The sequence below is a fragment of the Delphinapterus leucas genome, chromosome 3, assembly GCF_059928025.1.
Source record: "Delphinapterus leucas isolate spDelLeu-1000000601 "Yukka" chromosome 3, BTC_Dleu_Yukka2, whole genome shotgun sequence".
Taxonomy (NCBI): Eukaryota; Metazoa; Chordata; class Mammalia; order Artiodactyla; family Monodontidae; genus Delphinapterus; species Delphinapterus leucas.
The window spans coordinates 119,115,773-119,137,226 of record NC_143131.1 but is presented as its reverse complement, the minus strand read 5'-3'; the positions used below and the strand labels follow the sequence as shown (position 1 = coordinate 119,137,226).

General features: G+C 39.7%; 1 pseudogene; it reads right to left on the bottom strand.

Moving 5' to 3' along the window:
- Positions 1-979: 979 nt before the first annotated feature.
- LOC149749660 (protocadherin beta-2-like) lies at positions 980-21,130 on the bottom strand (annotated as a pseudogene).
- Between the last annotated feature and the right edge of the window lie 324 nt (positions 21,131-21,454).

Here is a 21,454-nt window from a genome sequence, read left to right as displayed (position 1 = left end):
CGGCAATTGTTTAAAAAAAAAAAAAAAAGAACAAATTGTTGTGAAAACCTGCCAAATGGAAATTTTGGGGGAAAAAAGCCCACCAAAAACTATAGTTAATTTAAAAAAATTCAGTATATTGGGTGAATCTCAGGTTTAGACCTAGCAAATATCAGAACATCAAGAATAAAGAAAACATCTTAGAGTAAAGAAGTTTACAGATAAAAGAATGAGAACTAGACTGATAGACTGTTCATCAACAGTCTTCAATACCAAAAGAGGGAGAAGGAAAATTAGTTTACATTTTATTTTTTTATATAAATTTCTTTATTTTTTTGCTGCGTTGGGTCTTCGTTGCTGTGCACGGGCTTTTGCTAGTTGCGGCGAGCGGGGTCTACTCTTCGTTGCGGTGCGCGCGCTTTTCATTGAAGTGGCTTCTCATGTTGCAGAGCATGGGCTCTAGGCGCGTGGACTTCAGTAGTTGTGGCTTGTGAGCTCTAGAGCGCAGGCTCAGTAGTTGTGGTTCACGAGCTTAGTTGCTCCGCAGCATGTGGGATCTTCTCAGACTAGGGCTCGAACCCGTGTCCTCTGCATTGGCAGGCGGATTCTTAACTGCTGCACCAACAGGGAAGTCCCTAGTTTACATTTTAAAATCTATGACCAACCAAGCTATTGGCTGAGAACATGAGGATTAGACATAGAAATAACTGAATTATGCCTAATAGGTTGCCAGCTTTAAAACATGTAACAATCTACTCTAAGAAGCAAAATATAGTAGTGGAATATATTTTTTTAAACTTTCATTTTTTAAAGTCCCCATTTGCAAGGAAGCCATATTCAAGGATTAAGGAAGATTTATTAAAAGTGTGGTAAGTTAGTTCACTAGTTTTAATGAGTGATATCTGAATATAGTTTAGTCTTTTAACAACTCTACATAAAAGTTTAAAGTTCATTTTCATCTCTTTGCCTTTCAGTATTAAAAACTAGATTAGAATATTAGTAAGAGATCAATCTGGAAATAATTCACAGTAATGAATTTGTCCATCCTTTAAAAGAAAAACTACTGGGAAATTATTATGAACGTAGAAAGTCATCATTTTTACCTAGTGCTGGACTTTCGCTTGGGGGAATTCCAAAAAGTGGCAAAGATAGTTAGTACTATACATATAGTGCCCTCTCTGTCATGTACTTAATATAATATCCAGGTAAAGAAGTTTCTGAAAGTTGTCTTCAAATAAAAGGGTAAAAGGTTTCCAATAGCCAAGAAATAAAAGCAACTTTGAACCAAGAGTAAGGTATAATTTTTTCCTATCTTCAAATTTAGTCCATATGATCTTTTCTGGCTTTACTAAACTCTGATCACTTCTCAACAATATGTGAATTCAGTGCATCTATCAACTAAGATATTATTAAGTATCTGTTCTTCTTATGTCTGGGTCTAAATAACTCCCCGGTTATATAGTGCCTCCAATTTGAGTCCAAAATCATATACCATATTGGCCAAAAAAGAACTGGCCTCCATATTTTCTGTAGTTGAAAACTTCCCTGGCTCTGACATGAGCTGGAACTAAGCCAGCCAACTACAGAGAAGTCTTGATCAGAACTCTTTGCCTTTTCTCTGATCTTCATGAAAATTCAGCTAAGTATGAAAAGAAGAAAAAAAAATCTGACCCAAGAGCCAGATTCAATATCTCTATAAAGTACTTAATGAGTGAAAGGAAATACTGTCTTTCCCCTGATTACTAAGGATTCATGTATTTGACTCTCATACATAAAATAACACCATTTTAATATGATGATAACTTTATGTGTGATTGAAGACATGTCAGTATTAAATTTTTTTGTTTTTTTTTACAGTCATTAAGGGGTTTTAAATTTTTGAGCTATAATTGACAGGTAACACTATATTAGTTTCAGGTGTGACAATGATTTGATATTTGTGCATATTGCAAATGATGACATAAGTCTAGTTAACATCTAGTTAACAACATTCTTTTTCTCTTTTGAGAATTTTCAAAATCTTTGAGAAACTTCAGTTCTCTTTCTTCTAGTCATGAGTATTCAATTTCTGGAAAGTTCTATGCCTCTGGATGAGAAAATGCCTATGAGGAGAAATTTTATTTTTTCCTAATCAGATTTTTTAATTGGGGACTAAATATTTTGTACTTTAAAATAAGGGGTTTTTTCTATTTCATTCAAAATAGACATAAAAAGTAATGTTTGGTTGCTTCAAGAGTTTATTCTTAGTTGTAGTTAATTTAGACTTTCACAGTGATATCGCTCTCTCCCCTTTAGAACTTCCCATTCTTCTAATCTTCTTTTAATTACTCTGTAGGAGGTAGAATGCTGATGTGGTTGGGCAGTGTTTATCCCAGAAGGACCATACATAATCCTAAGTCATGTCAGGTTGAAATCTGAAGGAGGGAACTAAGAGAGGAAACAAAGAAAATATTTCCTTCATATATCACCATATAAATGCCAAGTAGATATTAATTTTTTTAAAGTAGGATTGGATGGGACACCACTTTTGCTATAAAGCATTTAGAGAGCATATATACATGTACTTTCTTGAAATTTTTTTAAAATGGCCCTCAGGTTGATAATACTTACATCTCAGAAGTTAAAAAACAAATTGTCATTCCACCAGATGCTTATTAAATACTCTTTTCGTGCCAAACGGAAAAGCACGATCAGTTGTTCAAAATGCCTATGTTTAATTTTTTTTCTCAGTCATCCATCATAAATACACTTTAGGCAAATCTAAGAGTAATCTGACCTATTAACCTCCATTTTTTGTCCACTTTTAGCCAATATAAGCATATACAGTGTTGAAATATTAATTGCAAATGTCAAAACAGAAAATGAATTATATGTGTAAGTTTTATTTGAGTACTAAGCCCCTACAGGATGATACACCTTAAAATGGTACATATTAAAACATTTTTAGTTATCCACTTCATTAACCACAGACAAAGCTGCTTTAGGAGTATTATAAAGAATATTTCCTGACTATATTCAATAGGGTAAATTATAATATTGGTGGTTCAGAACTCTCTCTACATTGCTTTTGGATAGAGAATTTGAAATGACTACCTTAAATAAACCTATTTGCAATCATCATTAAAAGATAATGCATTTATTTTTACTCACCTATTAGAAAAAGAGAGAGGCATTAATACTGGATTGAAAAGGTAGGAAGCAGATGAAAAAAGAACATCCAGGGTTAACTAGACAGAAAGTAAAATCAAGATATAAACAAAATACTATATCAACTCAAGAGCCTTGACTTAAAAGAAAGCATTCGTAGCCAGACAACTTTCTGATTCTTCTGTTAATGAAACCTACGCTATTCTTGCAATTGCCTTTTTGCACTAGTCCTGCCCAGTGTCTTCAACCAGACCACTAGGGAGAATCGGCTTCAAGACGTTAAACTCATTTAACCCGGAGCCTCCCGTCAGACACACCTCGTACTGGTAGCTCTGGGACAGGGTCCCCGTGCCGCTGACGTCCACCAGGTGGCCCGAAAAGGGGCCCTCGGGCACCGAGCAGCGACCCACCGAAGTCGCCCCGCCCCTCCTGCACAGCCGCACCGCGACGAACACCAGCACCGAGAAGAGGAAGAGCGACGACACCGACGCCAAGGCGACCACCAGGTAGGCGGTGAGAGGGGCGGTCGGGGCCGCGTCCGCCTCTTCCGCTTCCGGGGCCGGCAGGTAGGGCCGCGAGAAGCCGTCCAGCAGCAGCACGTGCAGCGTGACGCTGGCCGAGCGCGGCGGCTCGCCGTTGTCCTTGACCAGCACCAGCAGCAGCCTGTGCTTGGCCGCGTCGCGCTCGCTCAGCAGCCGGGCCGTGCGCACCTCGCCGTTGTGCGCCCACACGCCGAAGAGGCCGGGCTCCGTGGCCTTGAGCAGCTGGTACGACAGCCAGGCGTTCTGGCCCGACTCTCCGTCCACCGCCACCACCTTGGTCACCAGGTAGCCCGCCTCGGCCGCCCTGGGCACCAGCTCGGTGCAGGTCGCCGAGGCGTTCTGCAGCGGGTACAGCACGAAGGGCGCGTTGTCGTTGTCGTCCGCCACGAGCACGCGCACCAGCGGCTGGCTGCTGAGCGCGGGCGAGCCGCGGTCGGCGGCGCCCACGCGGAGCTCGAACGCCCGCAGGGCCTCGTAGTCCAGGGACCTCAGGGCGAACAGGTGGCCGTTGTCCGGGTTGATGGACACCAGGGAGGCCAGGGGCACGTGCGCGTCGAGGGGCGGCAGCAGCGAGTAGGTGACCTGGGCGTTGGCGCCCGCGTCTCTGTCTGTGGCGCGGACGCTGCCGATGTGCAGGGCGGGGCTGTTGTTCTCGCGGACGGAAAGGGTGTAGGAGGTCTGGGTGAAGGCGGGGGCGTTGTCGTTGACGTCGGACACCAGCACGGTTATGTTGTCCTGGGTTTTCAGTCTCGGTGTCCCCATATCTGTGACGGTGATGGTGATGTTATATTCGGATCTTGTTTCTCGGTCCAGGGCTGTGTTTGTGACTAAACTGTAAAAATTCTCAACAGAGGGTTTAAGAATGAAGGGAAGATCATCTTGGATGGAGCAAACCATCCTTCCATTGTCTCCAGAGGCAGGATCTGAAACGCTGAATACAGCAATTACAGTCTCCTGCAAGTTTTCTGGGATCTCAGTGATAAGCGTTGACATGGTCAGTTCCGGCGGGTTGTCATTCAAATCCGTCACTTGGACAAACATCACACAACTGCCCGAAAGGCCCCCACCATCTGTCGCCTGAATATTTAATGTATAAGTCTGAATAGATTCAAAATCCAGTTCCTGTGTTAAAAGGAGTTCTCCCGATTTTGCATTTATTCCAGATGTTTTCCGAATATCCTCAGATGCCTGGGAAAGTACATAAGATATTTCTCCATAGGTTCCAATATCTAAATCTCTGGCAGAGACAATGGCAACCTGGGATCCAATGGGGCTGTTTTCTAGGACATGCGCCTCATAGTGCAGCTTTGCAAACTCGGGGGCATTATCATTGATGTCTAAGACTTCAATGCGATTAGGGCGGTCCCAGAGCTGGGTGGAATCCCGCCATCCAGTGCTGTGACGGTTAATCTGATCTCAGGCTGTTCCTCTCTATCCAGTGCTTTGTCCAGCACCAGCTGTGGTAATATTGTGCCGTCGGAACTGTCTTGTAATTTAAGATGGAAGTGGGAATTGGGGCTGACTGTGTAACTTTGGAGACTGTTGCTTCCTACATCTAAGTCCTGGGCACGCTCTATTAGGAAAGTAGTTCCAGGAGTGATACCTTCTGAAATTTTCAATATTATTTCTTTGTCTAGGAAAACTGGAGAATGATCATTTATGTCGCTAATCCGTAGCTCAGCCTGGAAAAACTTCAAGGGATTTTCCAGTAACATCTGGAAAGGTAGTACACAGGGTTCGGTAGGGCCACATAGCTCCTCCCGGTTCAGTTTCTCATTTAACAACAAATCCCCGGTCTGCCTATCAAAATGCAAACGCATTTTTTTCCCTTTGGAAACGACCCGGAGGGCCCGCGCAGCTAGATCATCTACCTCCAACCCCAAGTCTTTCAACAGATTGGCCACAAAGGAGCCACTGTCCATTTCCTCGGCCACTGAATAACGCCTAGGCTCAGAACCAGCCTGAGCTATGCCCAGCCAAACAAAGAATATCAAGACTTGCCTTTGTTTCAGAAAGCATTTCTTCCTCTCTCCTGCCTCCATCGCTCTCTCGTCTCCCAGCAAACCTGACCGAGCTCGGATTCACGTTGTCGCTGATCTATCTCCCAGTATCACTCAGACACTGGGATCAGTGGAGATGCCTATGGCCCTGATTTCCCGGAGCAACTGCCTTAGAAAGCCTCCTTTTCCTGCTTGCTTCTTTAGCAGAGCATCTGGCTAGAGGAGCGCAGACTGGTAGCTTTCTTCCTTCTACTTCTAATGCTGCAGCGCCACCCTGCGTCCTTTCCGAGTGTTTATTTTTTCCAAAACATTAAGGAAATCCCAATGCTTTCTTTCAGACTGATGGCAATCTAAACGGAATATTTTCAAGTAGTGTCTCTCAATGTACCGAAGTAACAATAATTCCATATTAACTAAAATCCAGTCCCTAATAACTTTTTAAAATTATCCTCCTCCAGTTTTCTTCAACTTAAATAAGAATTCATATTCACTCTTGAATTCCTTTTACAAATGCACTTATTTTCTTAACCACTTGACATAAGGAATGTCTTAGAAAATTTGTTTTTCAACCAAGTTTCATGATTGTATTGGTGTTACATCTGTTTATTCTAGAACAGTCCCCTGTATTTTATTGATATTGAATTTTTTGAAGTGTCCAGATCAGTTGTCTTATAGGTAAACAAAAGATAAAAATAGCTAAGGCATTGGTACTTGTGACTATAAATTAACAATTAGCTATGCTTCAGAAGAAAAGGAAACACTACTGAAGATAGAGCAATAAAACAACAACTATAGCATTATTCAGAAAGGGGGTGTTTCCTCTACTTTTTACCCAGAGCCCAAAGAGCAAGAATGCCAAGGGTGATAGCTGTCTCCACATACTATCTTGTTTTTAGCTTCAAGTAACCTAATTTAATTGGAGATAAGGTGATGTTAAAGAGATGTATCTCCCGTCTCTCTGTCTTGCATTAGGTTGGCAGAATATGGGGATTTTTTTTTTTTTTTTTTTTACATTCAATGGAAAGAAAATTCTGGAAGGAAGGACCAAGGCATTTTCTTTTTATTCCAGAGTTCTGAGAGAATCCTTAAAGAGGTGAAGTCTTCTTCTGGAAGAACTTGTAGGATGAGCAGGTAAGTGTCAACATCACCAATTTTATGGAATTGTCATCCAACATCTTTTACATGAAGAAAGGTATTTCTGAAACTACTTCCTATGTAAATTGCCTGAATGTTTGCCATGTAGCCATGACGTTGCCTGGTAATTTTCTTGCAGTGGATGTTTATAATGCACAGATATGAGTGGTATTTAAAATGTGTGGTGAGTACGCACCAGAGATTGGAGAATTCAGTGAGACTGGAAAATTCAGTGAGCCTGGAGAATTCTGTGAACAGCTCCTTAATATACTGAGATTAAATCTTGAGCAGGCTTTGACAACCAGGTTGCTGAAGAGCATGCATCTCAAAGGTTGTCACTGATTGTCACGATCTGGACCTTAGGAGGTCTGAGACTAGTGTTGATACCTACCATTTTCTTCTGTGAGAGTTAAACTTACCATAGGTTGTTCTTCATCCAGTGATTTTCCCCCAAGAATGGGCAAATTACTCACCCCACTATTGCCTCGCGTATTATTGTGAAATTAAACTCCCTGTGTGGTTTCCAATGGTGGAAAATTCAACCGAATCTCATGCACATCCCCATGCACATTCTGAAACATTCACAAGAATTTTTCAAAGGGGCAACATCTCAGATTCATAGATTTTTCTCAGAAAACAAAAAAGTTTACAGGTAATACTTGGAACTGTATAGTTTCTATAGGTCTGGCTTCCTATTCGGGAGGAAAGGCTCTTCTGTGGGTGTATCTGAAATATTCTTTGATCTCTTAATAGTTTAGATCCACCCACAGAAGAGCCTTTACTCACGAATCTTTGGTCAGTTTGGAAACCACCTTGCTCAGGTCTGTCTGCCCGCCGCTACGCAGACACTCCCCTTTCCGCTGCGAGGCCAAATCTCCAGGAACCGGCTATAAAAAGCGGCCTTCCTTTTCCTGGACCGCTTACGCTACGCCCAGGAAGAAAAGGAAAACTCACCACTTGCCTTTTTCTGCTGGATTTTCTCTCAGTTTCCAGCACAGCCTCTTTGACTGCGTTGCCTTTAATGAAAGAAGCTTTCGGAAGTCTTCCAGTAGGGATAACATCAACATATATGTAGTTCCCATTTGTTTGAAGAAAGGTCTAAACTCTCAGCTTGCTGCCGACGTTTTCCAAGGCGCGTCAACCCCCAGCCCCTCTCAGTTTTGTCTTTTGTAAAAGGGGGTCTGTGGCAAGCGCCTGGCTCCACCTCCATTTTTAGCCTGCAGCGCCGCCAGGCGTCTGAACTGAAAACCTGGTTTGTACAGCGCTTTCCCTCAGAAACTGTCAAAAAAACCAAAAAACTGTTCGTGTCACGTGGTCTAGTGGCACAGTTCTTACCTCCTGGTAGTTTAAATTACTTCTCCGACTTTTGGTTTAGCTAATTACAATTTTTAACTAGTATACGGCTTTATTATCAGCCAGCTGTACAATTTCTTTTGAGAGTAATTTGAATTTGATTTCTTCCATTTTAGACAGGCCAGTCGTTTGGCTGTACATTCACTGAGTTTTTAAATTCATCGGCAGGTGTTTATTACACACAGATTAATTTCAGGCACTGTGAAAGGCATTAGGGATATAAAATGGAATAAAGCCTGGTACTTACACCCCAAGAGGTTACAGCCTAGAAGTAAAGTAAAGCGATAATTACCGTAGTGAGTCATAAGTGCTAAGACAGAGATTTGCACAGGCACTCTGAAGTACTCAAAAGGAATATTTAAGTAAGAACAGAAATGGGGTATCAGGAAAGATTCTCAGAGGAGGTGAGGTTCGAGCTAAGTTGAATTTCATGGTACCAACTTAAAAAGAAACCCATTGAAATAGTTTTCTACTGCAGATAAAGTAGATAAAGTATTTCTGATTTTACAGGAAAGATGATTTACTCAAATGATGGGAACATCATGGCTTATTTGGGATACAGTCTTTTACTCAGTCAGCATCACAGAGTTCTGTATGACGTGTTGTGGGGTGACAACTAACTAAAAGACTAGGGCTGGGCCCTTGTTTCCTATTTCAATTTGCTCATCTATCTAATACTCAAAGGAGAGTCCTAAGCATGAGTATGTGCGTGTATGAGTGGCTTGTTCTGTTAACAATATCTTTAGGAGATATTTTTGAGTGGTGATTAAGAGCACAGACTTTTATGTCAGGAAATATTCAAGTACTGGCTCTGCTACATCGTATATGTTAAGTTAGGAAAATTCTTTACTCTCTCCAGACTTCAGTTTCCTCATCTGAAGGAAAAAAAAAAAAAACACAACGGATGTAAGGATGGTATCTACTTCATGAATTTGTAAGAACTAAGTGAAACAATGCTTATGAAATAGTCAGCCTAGTGCTTGGAACATCATAGTGTTTCATAAGTGCTAGCTATTTTAAGTGGTGATACAATGAAAACAAGGAACTTATCTACATAGTTCGGTTTACTCCTACCAACAAATGTAAGTCTAAATGACTCCCTTGTGTATGTTGGTGGGAATGTAAATTGGTGCAGCCACTATGGAAAAGAGTATGGAGGTTCCTCAAAAAAAGAACTATCATATGATCCAGCAATTCCGCTTATGGGTATATATCTGAAGGAAATGAAATCACTATCTCGAAGAAATATTTGCACCCCTATGTTCATTGTAGCATTATTCACAAAAGCCAAGACATGGAAAAAACCTAAGTGTCCATCCATGGATGAATAAAGAAAATGTGGTGAGTATATATACATGGTAATTATGTCAGAAAAAGGATATGTTAACTGACCTTACTGTGGTAAACATCTTGCAGCAGAAAGGGGAATATTAGAGTAGTGGCAAGAGGACAGACCCAAGCAGGGTGGTTTACAAAGAAACCGAAGAATATCTTAGATCCACCCACAGGAGAGCTTTTGGTTCCAAAGGGAAGGCAGATGTATAGAAGCGCTACATTTCCAAGTATTACTTGTAGACTTCCTTTCTGTATTCTGAGAAAAATCTATGCATCTGAGATGTTCTCCCTTTGAAAAATTCTTCTAGAGTACCAGAATGTACATGAGGAAGTGCATGAGATTTGCGTGAATATTCCATCACTGGAAACTACACAATCAGTTCAATTTCCGTTTTGTTGTTGTTGTAATTATGGTGACAATATTGAGCTCTCCTCTCATAGCAACTTTCTATTATTGAAGTGTAGTTGATTTACACTATCATGTTAGTTTCAGGTGTACGGCAAAGTGATGTAGATATATATACATACATATATATATATTCTTTTTCAGATTCATTTTAATTATAGGTTATTACAAGATATTGAATATAGCTCCCTGTGCTATACAGTAAATCCTTGTTGTTTATCTGTTTTATGTATAATATTGTATATCTGTTAATCCAAACTCCTATTTTATCTCCTCCCCCTTCCCCTTGAGTAACCATAATTTTGTTTTCTGTCTGTGAGTCTTTCTAATTTGTAAACAAGTTTATTTGTATTATTTCTTATATTCCATATATAAGCGATACCAGATAATATTTGTCTTTCTTGCTCTGACTTACTTCACTTTCTATGATAATCTCTAAGTCCATCCATGTTGCTGCAAATGGCATTATTTCCTTCTTTTACACGGCTGAGTAACATTCTTTTTGTATACGTACACCACATCTTTATCCATTCATCTGTTGATGGACATTTCCATTGTTTCCATGTTTTGGCGATTGTGAGTAGTGCTGCTATGAACGTAGGGGTGCATGTATCTCTTTGAATTATAGTTCTGTCTGGATTATGGCCAGGAGTGGGATTGCTGGATCATATGGTACTCTATTTGTAGTTTTTATAGGAATCTCCATGCTGTTCTCCATAGTGGCTGCACCAATTTACATTCCTACGAACAGTGTAGGAGGGTTGCCTTTTCTCCACACTGTCTCCAGCATTTGTTATTTGTAGCCTTTTTTTTTTTAACATCTTTATTGGGGTATAATTGCTTTACAATGGTGTGTTAGTTTCTGCTTTATAACAAAGTGAATCAGTTATACATATACATATGTTCGCATATCTCTTCCCTCTTGCGTCTCCCTCTCTCCCACCCTCCCTATCCCACCCCTTTAAAAGATGGCCATTCTGGCCGGTGTGAGGAGGTACCTTATTATAGTTTTGATTTCCATTTCTCTAATAATTAGCGATGTTGAGCATCTTTTCATGTGTCTGTTGGGCATCTGGATATCTTCTTTGGAGAAATGTCTATTTGGGTCTTCTGCCCATTTTTTGATTGGGTTGTTTGTTTTTTGTTTGTATGTTTGTTTGTTTTTTGGTATTAAGTTGTATGAGCTGTTTGGATATTTTAGAAATTAAGCCCTTGTTGGTCACATCGTTTGTAAATATTTTCTCCCGTGCTGTAGGTTGTCTTCTTGTTTTGTTGATGGTTTCCTTTGCTCTGCAAAAGCTAATAAGGGGGATTAGGTCCCACTTGTTTAATTTTGCTTCTATTTCTTTTGCCTTGGGAGACTAATCTAAGAAAATATTGCTATAATTTATATCAGAGAATCATTTACCTATGTTCTCTTTTAGGAATTTTATGGTGTCCTGTCTTATATTTAAGTCTTTAAGCCATTTTGAGTTTATTTTTGTGTATGGTGGGAGGGAGTACTCTAACTTCATTAATTTACATGTGGCTGTCTAGAGTTCCCAACACCAGTTGAGAAGAGACTTGTCTTTTCTCCACTGTATATTCTTCTCTCCTTTGTCAAAGATTAATCGACTGTCGGTGTGTGGATTTATTTCTGGGATGCTTATTCTTTCCCATTGATCTGTATGTCTGTTTTTGTGTCTATATCACACTGTGGGTTTTTTTAATAACATTTAAAAAATTTTGGATTGCACATGGGCAAGGGCGAGGGATCTGGTGTGTGTTTGTGTGTGTGTGTGTGTGTGTGTGTGTGTGTATGTGTTTTCCACTCAATTGTTTTCAGAGCTTGGGACTGCTAAGGTCTTTTCTTTTGTTAAGACCGTGCTGTGCGGCATAGGGGATCTTAGTTCCCTGACCAGGGATCGAACCTACGCCCCCTATATTGGGAGCACAGAATCTTAAACAATGAATCGCAAGGGAAGTCCCCACACTGTGTTTTTTGTAATTTATTTTATTGAAGCATAGTTGAGTTATGATGTTGTGATGATTTCTGATGTAGAGGAGAGTGATTCAGTTTTACATATACACAGATACTTTTTCATATTCATGTCCATTACTCTTTATCATAGGATATTGTGTACAGTTAAATGTGCTATACAGTAGTACCTCGTTCTTGATCCATTCTCTATATACTAGTTTGCATCTGCTAATCCCAAACTCCCAATCCATATCTCTCCTCTGGGCAACCACAGGTCTGTTATCTATGACTCTGAGTCTGTTTCTGTTTGCAGATGAGTTCGTTTTTGTCATATTTCAGGTTCCACATGTAAGTGATACCATATGGTATTCGTCTTTCTCTTTCCGACTTCCTTCACTTAGTTTTGGGAAGTGGTAGTGGGAAGATATTTTCCATACCATGTCACGGAAACACCAGAATGAACGTTTTGGCCAACCCAATGTGATAATCTCTTGGTCTATCCGTGTTGCTGCAAATGGCATTATTTCAGCTTTTTTTTATGGCTGAGTAGTACTCCATTATATACGTGTATATACACCATATCGTCTTGATCCCTTCATCTCTTGACTGACATTTAGGTTGATCCCATGTCTTGGCTATCGTGGGTAGTGCTCCTGTGAACCTAGGGGTGCATGTATCTCTTTAAATGATAGTTTTGTCTGGATGTATGACCAGGAGTGGAATTGCAGGATCATATAGTAATTCTAGCTGTACTTTTTTGAGGAACCTGCCTACTGTTTTTTATAGTGGCTGCAACAATTTATATTCCCCCCCCACAGTGTAAGAGGGTTACCTTTTCTACACACCCTCTCCAACATTTGTTATTTGTAGACTTTTTAATGATGGCCATTCTGACCCGTGTGAGGTGGTACCTCAGTGTACTTTTGATTTGCATTTCTTTACTAAGCAGTGATGTTGAGCATCTTTTCATGTGTCTATTGGCCATCTGGACGTCTTCTTTGGAGAAATGTCTGTTTGGCTCTTCTGTGCATTTTTGACTGGGATGTTCATTTTTCTTTTATACATTTGTTTGTATTAGCTGGTTGTATATTTTAGCAGTTAAGCCCTTGTCGGTCACATGCTTTGCAAATCTTTTCTCCCATTCCGAAGGTGATCTTTTTGTTTTGTTGATGCTTTCTTTCGCTATGCAAAAGCATATAAGGATGATTAGGTCCCATTTGTTTATATTTGCTTTCATTTCTTTTGCACTGGGAGACCGATCTAAGAAAATATTGCTACAATGTATGTCACAGAATGTTTTGCCTGTGTTCTAGGAGTTTTATGGTGTCCGGTCTTACATTTAAGTCTTTAAGGCATTTTGAGTTTATTTTTGTATATAGTGGGAGGGAGTTTATACCTTCATTGATTTTCACGTGTCTGTCCTCATTCCCAGTACCACTTGCTGAAGAGACTGTCTTCTCCGCATTGTATATACTTGCCTCCTTCATGGAAGATTAATCGTCCATTGGTCTGTGGATTTCGTGCCGGGCTCCTTCATCTGTTACAGTGATGTGAGTATCTGTTTTTTGCCTATACTACATTATGTTTCTTTCGATTTATTTTATTGAAGTATAGTTCATGTACAGTGCTTTCTGCTGTACAGCACAGTGATTGAGTCTTACATATATACATATACTTTCCACATTCTTTTTTAGTACAGTTTATCAGAGGATATTGAATGCAGTTCCCTGTGCTGTACAATAGGACCTTGTTGTTTCTTTATTCTCTATAGAATAGTTTGCATCTGCTAATCCCAAACTTGCCATCCATCCCTCTCCCAGTTCCTCTCCCCCTTGGCCACCACAGGTCTGTTTTCTATGTCTTTGAGTCTGTTTCTCTTATGTAGGTATGTTCATTTGTGTCCTATTTCTGATTCCCTGTATAAGTAATATCACATGGTATTTGTCCTTCTCTTTTGGACTTCCTGCATGTACTATGATAATCTCTGGGTCTTCCAGGTTGCGGCAAATGGCATCATTGCATTATTGTTTACGGCTGAGTAGTACTCCATTGTATACATGTACCACATCTTCTTCTTTTTTTCCAATTTTCTTTTCTTTTATTATTAGTATTGTACATCTTTATGGGAGTATAATTGCTTTACAATGGTGTGTTAGTTTCTACTTTATAACAAAGTGAATCAGTTATACATACACATATGTTCCCATATCTCTTGCGTCTCCCTCCCTCCCATCCTCCCTATCCCACCCCTGTAGGTGGTCACAGAACACTGAGCTGATCTCCCTGTGCCATGCGGCTGCCTCCCAGTAGCTATCTGTTTTACGTTTGGAAGTGTATATATGTCCATGCCACTCTCTCACTTTGTCACTGCTTACCCTTCCCCTGCTCCATATCCTCAAGTCCATTCTCTAGTAGGTCTGTGTCTTTATTCCTGTCTTACCCCTAGGTTCTTCATGATATTTTTTTCCCTTAAATTCCATATATATGTGTTAGCATATGGTATTTGTCTTTCTCTTTCTGACTTACTTCACTCTGTATGACGGACTCTATGTCCATCCACCTCATTTCAAATACTTCAATTTCGTTTCTTTTTATGGCTGAGCAATATTCCATTGTATATATGTGCCACACGTCCTTGAACCATTCATCTGTCGATCGACACTTAGGTTATTCCCGTATCTTGGCTTGTGAATAGTGCTGCTGTGAACATAGGGGTGCATGTATCTCTTTGAATGATAGTCTTGTCTTGATATATGCCAAGGACTAGGATTGCTGGATCATAATGTAACTCTTTTTCAACTTTTTGGACGACACTGCTTACTGTTTCCTCTAGTTGCTACACCCATTTACATTCCCACCAATAGTGTAGGAGGGTTTCCTTTTGTCACACCCTCTCCAGCATTTCTTCCTTGTAGGCTTTTTAGTGATGGCCATTTTGACTGGTGTGAGGTGATACCACTTTGTGGTTTTGATTTGCATTTCTCTAATAATCAGCAATGCTGAGCATTTTTCATGTGTCCATTGGCCATCTGGATGTTTTCTTTGAATAAATCTCCAAGTCTTCTGCCCATTTTTGGATTGGTTGTTTAGTTTGCTTGTTGGTTTGTATTGAGTTGTATGTGCTGTTTGTATATTTTAGAAGTTAAACCCTTGTCGGTTGCATAGTTGAAAACATTTTCTTTCATTCTGTAGGATTTTTGCTTTGTTTTGTTGATGCTTTCCTTTGCTGTGGAGGAGCTTATAAGGTTGGTTAGTCCCGCTTGCTTATTTTTGCTTTTAATTCTTTTTTGTTGGCAAGCTGATCTAAAAAAGCATTGCTAGGATTTTTGTCAGAGGATGTTTTGCCTATGATTTCTTCTAGGTGTTTTATGGTGTCATGTCTTTATATTTAAGTCTTTAAGCCATTTTCAGTTTATTTTTGGGTGCGGTGGGAGGGAGTGTTCTAACTTCATTGATTTACATGTGGCTGTTTATCTTTCCCTATACCACTGGCTGAAGAGAGTCCTTTCTTCATTATACATACTTGCTCCTTCATCACACATTAACTCACTGTCGGTATGTGGATTTCTTTCTCGGTTCCTTATTGGGGTCCATTAATCTATATGTTTGTTTTTGTGCCAATACCACACCGTGGTGGTTTTTTTCAATTTATTTTAATGAACTATATTTGATACACAATGTTGTGTTAATTTTCTGCTCTGCAGCACAGTATTTAGAATTACTATATAAAGAACCTTTTTCATATTCCTTTCTGTTACAGTGTATCACAGGATGTTGTTTATAGTTGCCTGTGGTATACAGAAGGACCTAGTTGTTTATCCACTCTCCATGTAATAGTTTATATCTGCTAATCCCCAAACTCCCATTCCATCCCTTCCCTGCCCTTCTGCCCCTTGGCAACCACTGGTCTGTTCTTTATGTCTCTGAGTCTGTGCAGATGAGCTCCTTTTTGTCATATCTCAGATTCCACATGTAAGTGATACCATATGGTATTTGTCTTTCTCTTTCCGACTTCCTTCACTTCGTTTTGGGAAGTGGTGGTGGGAAGATGTTTTCCGTACCATGTCACGGAAAGACCAGAATGAACTTTTTGGCCAAGCCAATGTGATACTCTCTTGGTCCATCCGTGTTGCTGCAAATGGCATTATTTCAGCTTTTTTTCTGGCTGAGTAGTACTCCATTATATACGTGTGTGTGTGTGTGTGTGTGTATATATATATACCATATCGTCTTGATCCCTTCATCTCTTGACTGACATTTAGGTTGATCCCATGTCTTGGCTATCGTGGGTAGTGCTCCTGTGAACCTAGGGGTGCATGTAAGTCTTTGAATGGTAGTTTTGTCTGGATGTATGACCAGAAGTGGAATTGCAGGATCATGTGGTAATTCTAGCTGTACTTTTTTGAGGAACCTGCCTACTGTTTTTTATAGTGGCTGCAACAATTTATATTCCCCACCCCCCCCAGAGTGTAAGAGGGTTACCTTTTCTACACACCCTCTCCAGCATTTGTTATTTGTAGACTTTTTAATGATGGCCATTCTGACCCGTGTGTAGTGGTAACTCAATGTACTTTTGATTTGCATTTCTCTACTAATCAGTGATGTTGAGCATCTTTTCATGTGTTTATAGGCCGTGCAGCAGGATAAGTCTTGGGTTCTGCGTTCTCGGAGGGTGCCGCGGAACCATTAGTGTCTTTTGTAATGCATTAAGGATTTTAGCACACACTGCTTTTTATTTTTAATTTCTCTGCCTCTATTTTTATGCTTGCCTCTCCACTTCTCTTTGCCGTGTGGAGTTAAAGCTGAAGCACGTCGATAAGAGCCTATCACTATATCCAAGGGTTTTTCCTCCAGGTTGATTCTGGTCTGTTAGTGCGAAGAACTAGGCAGGAAGTCTCCCGGGTTTCAGGACTTTCGCTCCTTGAGAGAAGGTCGAAAGGCTTGGTTGAGCTTAAACATTTTTGGCAAGAATACTTCATTGGTGATTCTGTGTGCTTTATATTCTCTCACATGTGCTGTTTTGTTTTATTTTTATATGGTTGGACCTCAAGTTCACAGAATTGGATTATGATAAACTGTCATCATTAGTCCATACCTGACCTGCATTGTTTATTTACTTACCTATCCAGTATCATTTAGCTGTATATCTATATATGTAGTTATCTATCGAAATAGTAATAAGAATTTGTGAACACAGTACCTCCCCACAAATGCCAGGACCTTGGTAGTAATATACATCTGATCGTACAAATGGTCCCTCCTACCACTCCCTGGACCCAGCAAATCAAGGTAACTATCATCCTGAATTCTATGTGCATCATTCTTTGCTCCTCTGAATTTTTTTTTTGTATTATATGTTACTCCCACATATATATTTTTCTAGTTGTTTTAAATTTTATAGTAAGGGTAAAATACTGTATGTGAGACTTTGGTACATTTTTTTCTCTAATATTTATTTTTAAAATCCAATCATCTTGTGTTCCTGTAATTCATTTATTTAGACTACTGTAAAACATTCCATTTTGTGAGTATGCCGTAGCTTATTCATTCCGTTGATAGGCATATGGATTGTTTCCTGATTTTTGCTCCTGTTGCCCACTGTCAATATAAACATTCTTATATATACCTCCTGATGCAAATGTGCAAGAATTTCTTTTGGGTATATAACTAGGAATAGAAATTCTGGAACTCGCAAGTATTTATCTAGGAGTAATCGTTATATTTAATAGCTAATATTCAACTATTTTGCAAAGTAGTTGTACTGATTTTTACATGCACTTGCAATATATAGGCCTGAATCTCTTGTATCCACATGCTTTCTAACACTTGGCATTGTCAGGCTTTTAAATTTTTGTCAAACAAAAACATCTACCTGATCTTGGTTTTGATCTGTATTTCTCTAATTACAGCAAAAGAACATCTCTTTGTGCATCTATTGGTTATATGTTTCTTCTGTGAAATGTTTGTTCATGTCTTTTACCATTTTTCTATTGTTATTTTTATTTATATTGGTTTGTAGGAGTTCTTTATATATCCTTGATATTAATTCTTTGTCAGTGTGTATATGTGAGTATCCTCTCCTGGTTTGTGCCTTTTCGCATCTTTAAGATGTCTATTGATAAATGAAGTTTCTTGATTTTATTACAAATGTATTAATCTTTTATTCTATGGTCAGTGTCTTTTTAAAGAAATTATTTCTAGCCCAAGGTCTAAAATCCATTAATCTGTATTTTCCACTAAGAGCTTGAACGTTGTTTTGGGTTTTGTTTTTGTTTTTGACATTTGAGTCTTAGAACCATTAGAAGTTGATTTTTAAATTAAGACCCGATTTAATATTTTTCTCTTTGGATAACCATTTTTAACTGAACATTTCATCTTTTCGCATTGATCTGTGTTATGGACTGAATGTTTGTGCCCCACCCCCTACGCTAGTTCATATATTGAAGCCCTAGCCCCCACTGTGATAGTGTTAGGAGGAGGGGCCTTTGGGCACTAATTAGGTTTAGATAAAGTCATGAGGGTGGAGACCATGATGGGATTAGTGTCTTTATAAGAAGAGCAAGAAATATCAGAGCCGCTTCTTTACACCATGTATACATACATGGTGTATGTATACGTACATGGTGTATGTATACGTACATGGTGTATGTATACGTACATGGTGTATGTATGCGTACATGGTGAGGAGGCTGCAGCCTGCAAGCCAGGAAGAAGACCATCATTAAGAAACCAGCTGCTACATAGAGAATGGACTTGAGGACACGGGGCAGGGGAAGGGGAAGCTGGGACGAAGTGAGCGAGTGGCATGGACATATATACACTACCAAATGTAAAATAGATAGCTAGTGGGAAGCAGCCACATAGCACAGGGAGATCAGCTCGGTGCTTTGTGTCCACCTAGAGGGGTGAGATAGGGAGGGAGGGAGACGCAAGAGGGAAGAGATACGGGGATATATGTATATGTATAGCTGATTCACTTTGTTATAAAGCAGAAACTAACACACCATTGTAAAGCAATTATACTCCAATAAAGGTGTTAAGAAAATTAAACAAAATTAAAATTTCAGTTCCCTGGGATTTGCCTGGCAGTGTAGTGGTTAAGAATCTGCCTGCCAATGCAGGGGACACGGGTTCGAGCCCTGGTCCGAGAAGATCCCACATGCCGCGGAGCAACTAAGCCCGTGAGCCACAACTACTGAGCCTGCGTGCTGCAAGTACTGAAGCCCGCGCACCTAGAGCCCGTGCTCTGCAACAAGAGAAGCCACCGCAATGAGAACCTCACGCAATGCAACGAAGAGTAGCCCCCCGCTCGCTCCAACTAGAGAAAGCCCGCGCGCAGCAACAGAGACCCAATGCAGCCAAAAATAAAATAAGTAAATAAAATTCAGTTCCCCAGTCAAAACAACAAGAACAACAACTGGATTTATCAATAGACATTAAGGTAATGGTGATGTGGCAGTGCCCTTAGCTTTAAGATCAGTGTAACTACCCCTCAAAACATAGCATTCAGAAAATGTATTAAACTCAAAAACAGAAAATATGTTTCAGGATTGAAGGAGGTAGATACTTTAGGGGACACTTCAGTTGATCCTTTTAATTAACTCTGACAATCTTCCATTTCAAGGTTTAATAACTAAACCAAACCATAATTTTGGCAAATCTGAATTGCCCAGAATTTATCTCAAGTTATTTTCTGTGACAAAGATATTTGAGCATCATAAAACTCATAGGCAATTAAAATGCAAAGCAATATTTGGATTATTTTCATGTATAAGCATGGCCTCACATTTTATAGGGTTAAATAAAGCATTATGCAAAGGCTAGCATGCTAAACTCATATCTATGAAGTAAGTAAAATCAGGTACAATTAAGGGACAAGCACATTGGAAAAACTTCTTCAAAAAGAGGAAATAGATCATCCTGGAAATTACGTATACATCAGCTAACGTTCTTCAACACATTACAGAACAAAGAACTAAAGTACAGTTATGTAGAAGAGCATAATTTTCCTTCAAACTTAACATAAAAAACCAGACTGGTACCAAACCATTTAAATTCCACCCCATGACACACAGTAGCACAGTCTACGAAACAAAAGGGGTCACATTCACACACGCTATTTGCAAACTTCTGGCCTCATAACAATTGGCACGGTCCGTGACTGGAGAGGAAATGTATATATAAAGTGGCTCTATCTCATTTTAAGGCGACACAGAATGTATTTTCTGACAAACTATTATAGGATTTAGATTGTATTTATGTTCCTTCTGGATGGATCAATTGTTTCATTCAATTAGCAAATATTTTTTATCTCCCAGGTTTTGATACTAGGCACTGGGACCGGATGAACATGATATTAGACTCCTGATTATCATGGAGCTTCCAATCTTAGGTGAGGGAAACAATAAGTACATAAAGAAATAAAGTGAATTTTATAAATGTTAATCACATTTTAAGTGAATTCTCTAAAACTTAGATGCAGGTGTTGATATATTAGAGAATAGAAATTGAAATTTTAATGACCTCGATAGTCTACCAAATTGATCCTATTAATAAGTAAATGGAAATGAATAGGAATAAGTGGAAACTGTTACACAGTTAGACTGAAGTACTATAAATACATGTTGAAGAATACTTGACCACCTAAAGAAGAGGCAAGCAGAGAAGTTATCCAAACAGTAGAGGTGGATTTTTTAAAATTCCAAACTAATTTAAAAATTACTGGCAAATGAGTAGAAGGAAGTAATACTTCAATTATATTCTACTTTAATCAGACTATTCGTCTTTCAGCCAACTGTCCTAAATGAACATGGGCCTCCAGAAGAACACTACCTTCTCTGTTTACACTTATATCTACGTCAAACACATTAAAAAGCGGAATCACTACTCAGCCATAAAAAGGAACGAAATTGGGTCACCTATAGAGACGTGGATGGATCTAGAGACTCACAGAGTGAAGTCAGAAAGAGAAAAACAAATATCGTATATTAACGCATATATGTGGAACCTAGAAAAATGGTACAGGTGAACCGGTTTGCAGGGCAGAAATTGAGACACAGATGCAGAGAACAAACGTATGGACACCAAGGGGGGGAAGTGGCAGGGGAGGGGAGGGCGGGGATGAACTGGGAGATTGGGATTGACATGTATACACTAATATGTATAAAATGGATGACTAATAAGAACTTGCTGTATAAAAAAATAAATAAACTAAAATTTAAAAAGAGGAATCACCCTTGTTCCCTCACGGGGGGGGGGGGGGGGCGGTCTTCAAAACAGAAACAGACCGAGTCACGGGCCCCCTACAGCCATCTTGATAATCAACAAACACAGACTTAGAATTATAGTGGGCTGCACGTCCTCACTCCACTGACTTGGGTACTTTAAAATCCACGGTATGGTTAGTTATGAGTTTTTTTTATCGGCTCCAGATTATAGCCTGTGGAGATGCCGAGATGTTTCCAGAAACAAACACCATTTCCGTACGGACGCCCTATCTCCGGCAATCACGCGGAAGCCTAGGAGGTATCCGGCCCCACAGAGATCCGGTAAAAGCCCTGGCTTAGCGGAGGCGGGGAGAATCTATGTCCTTTTTATA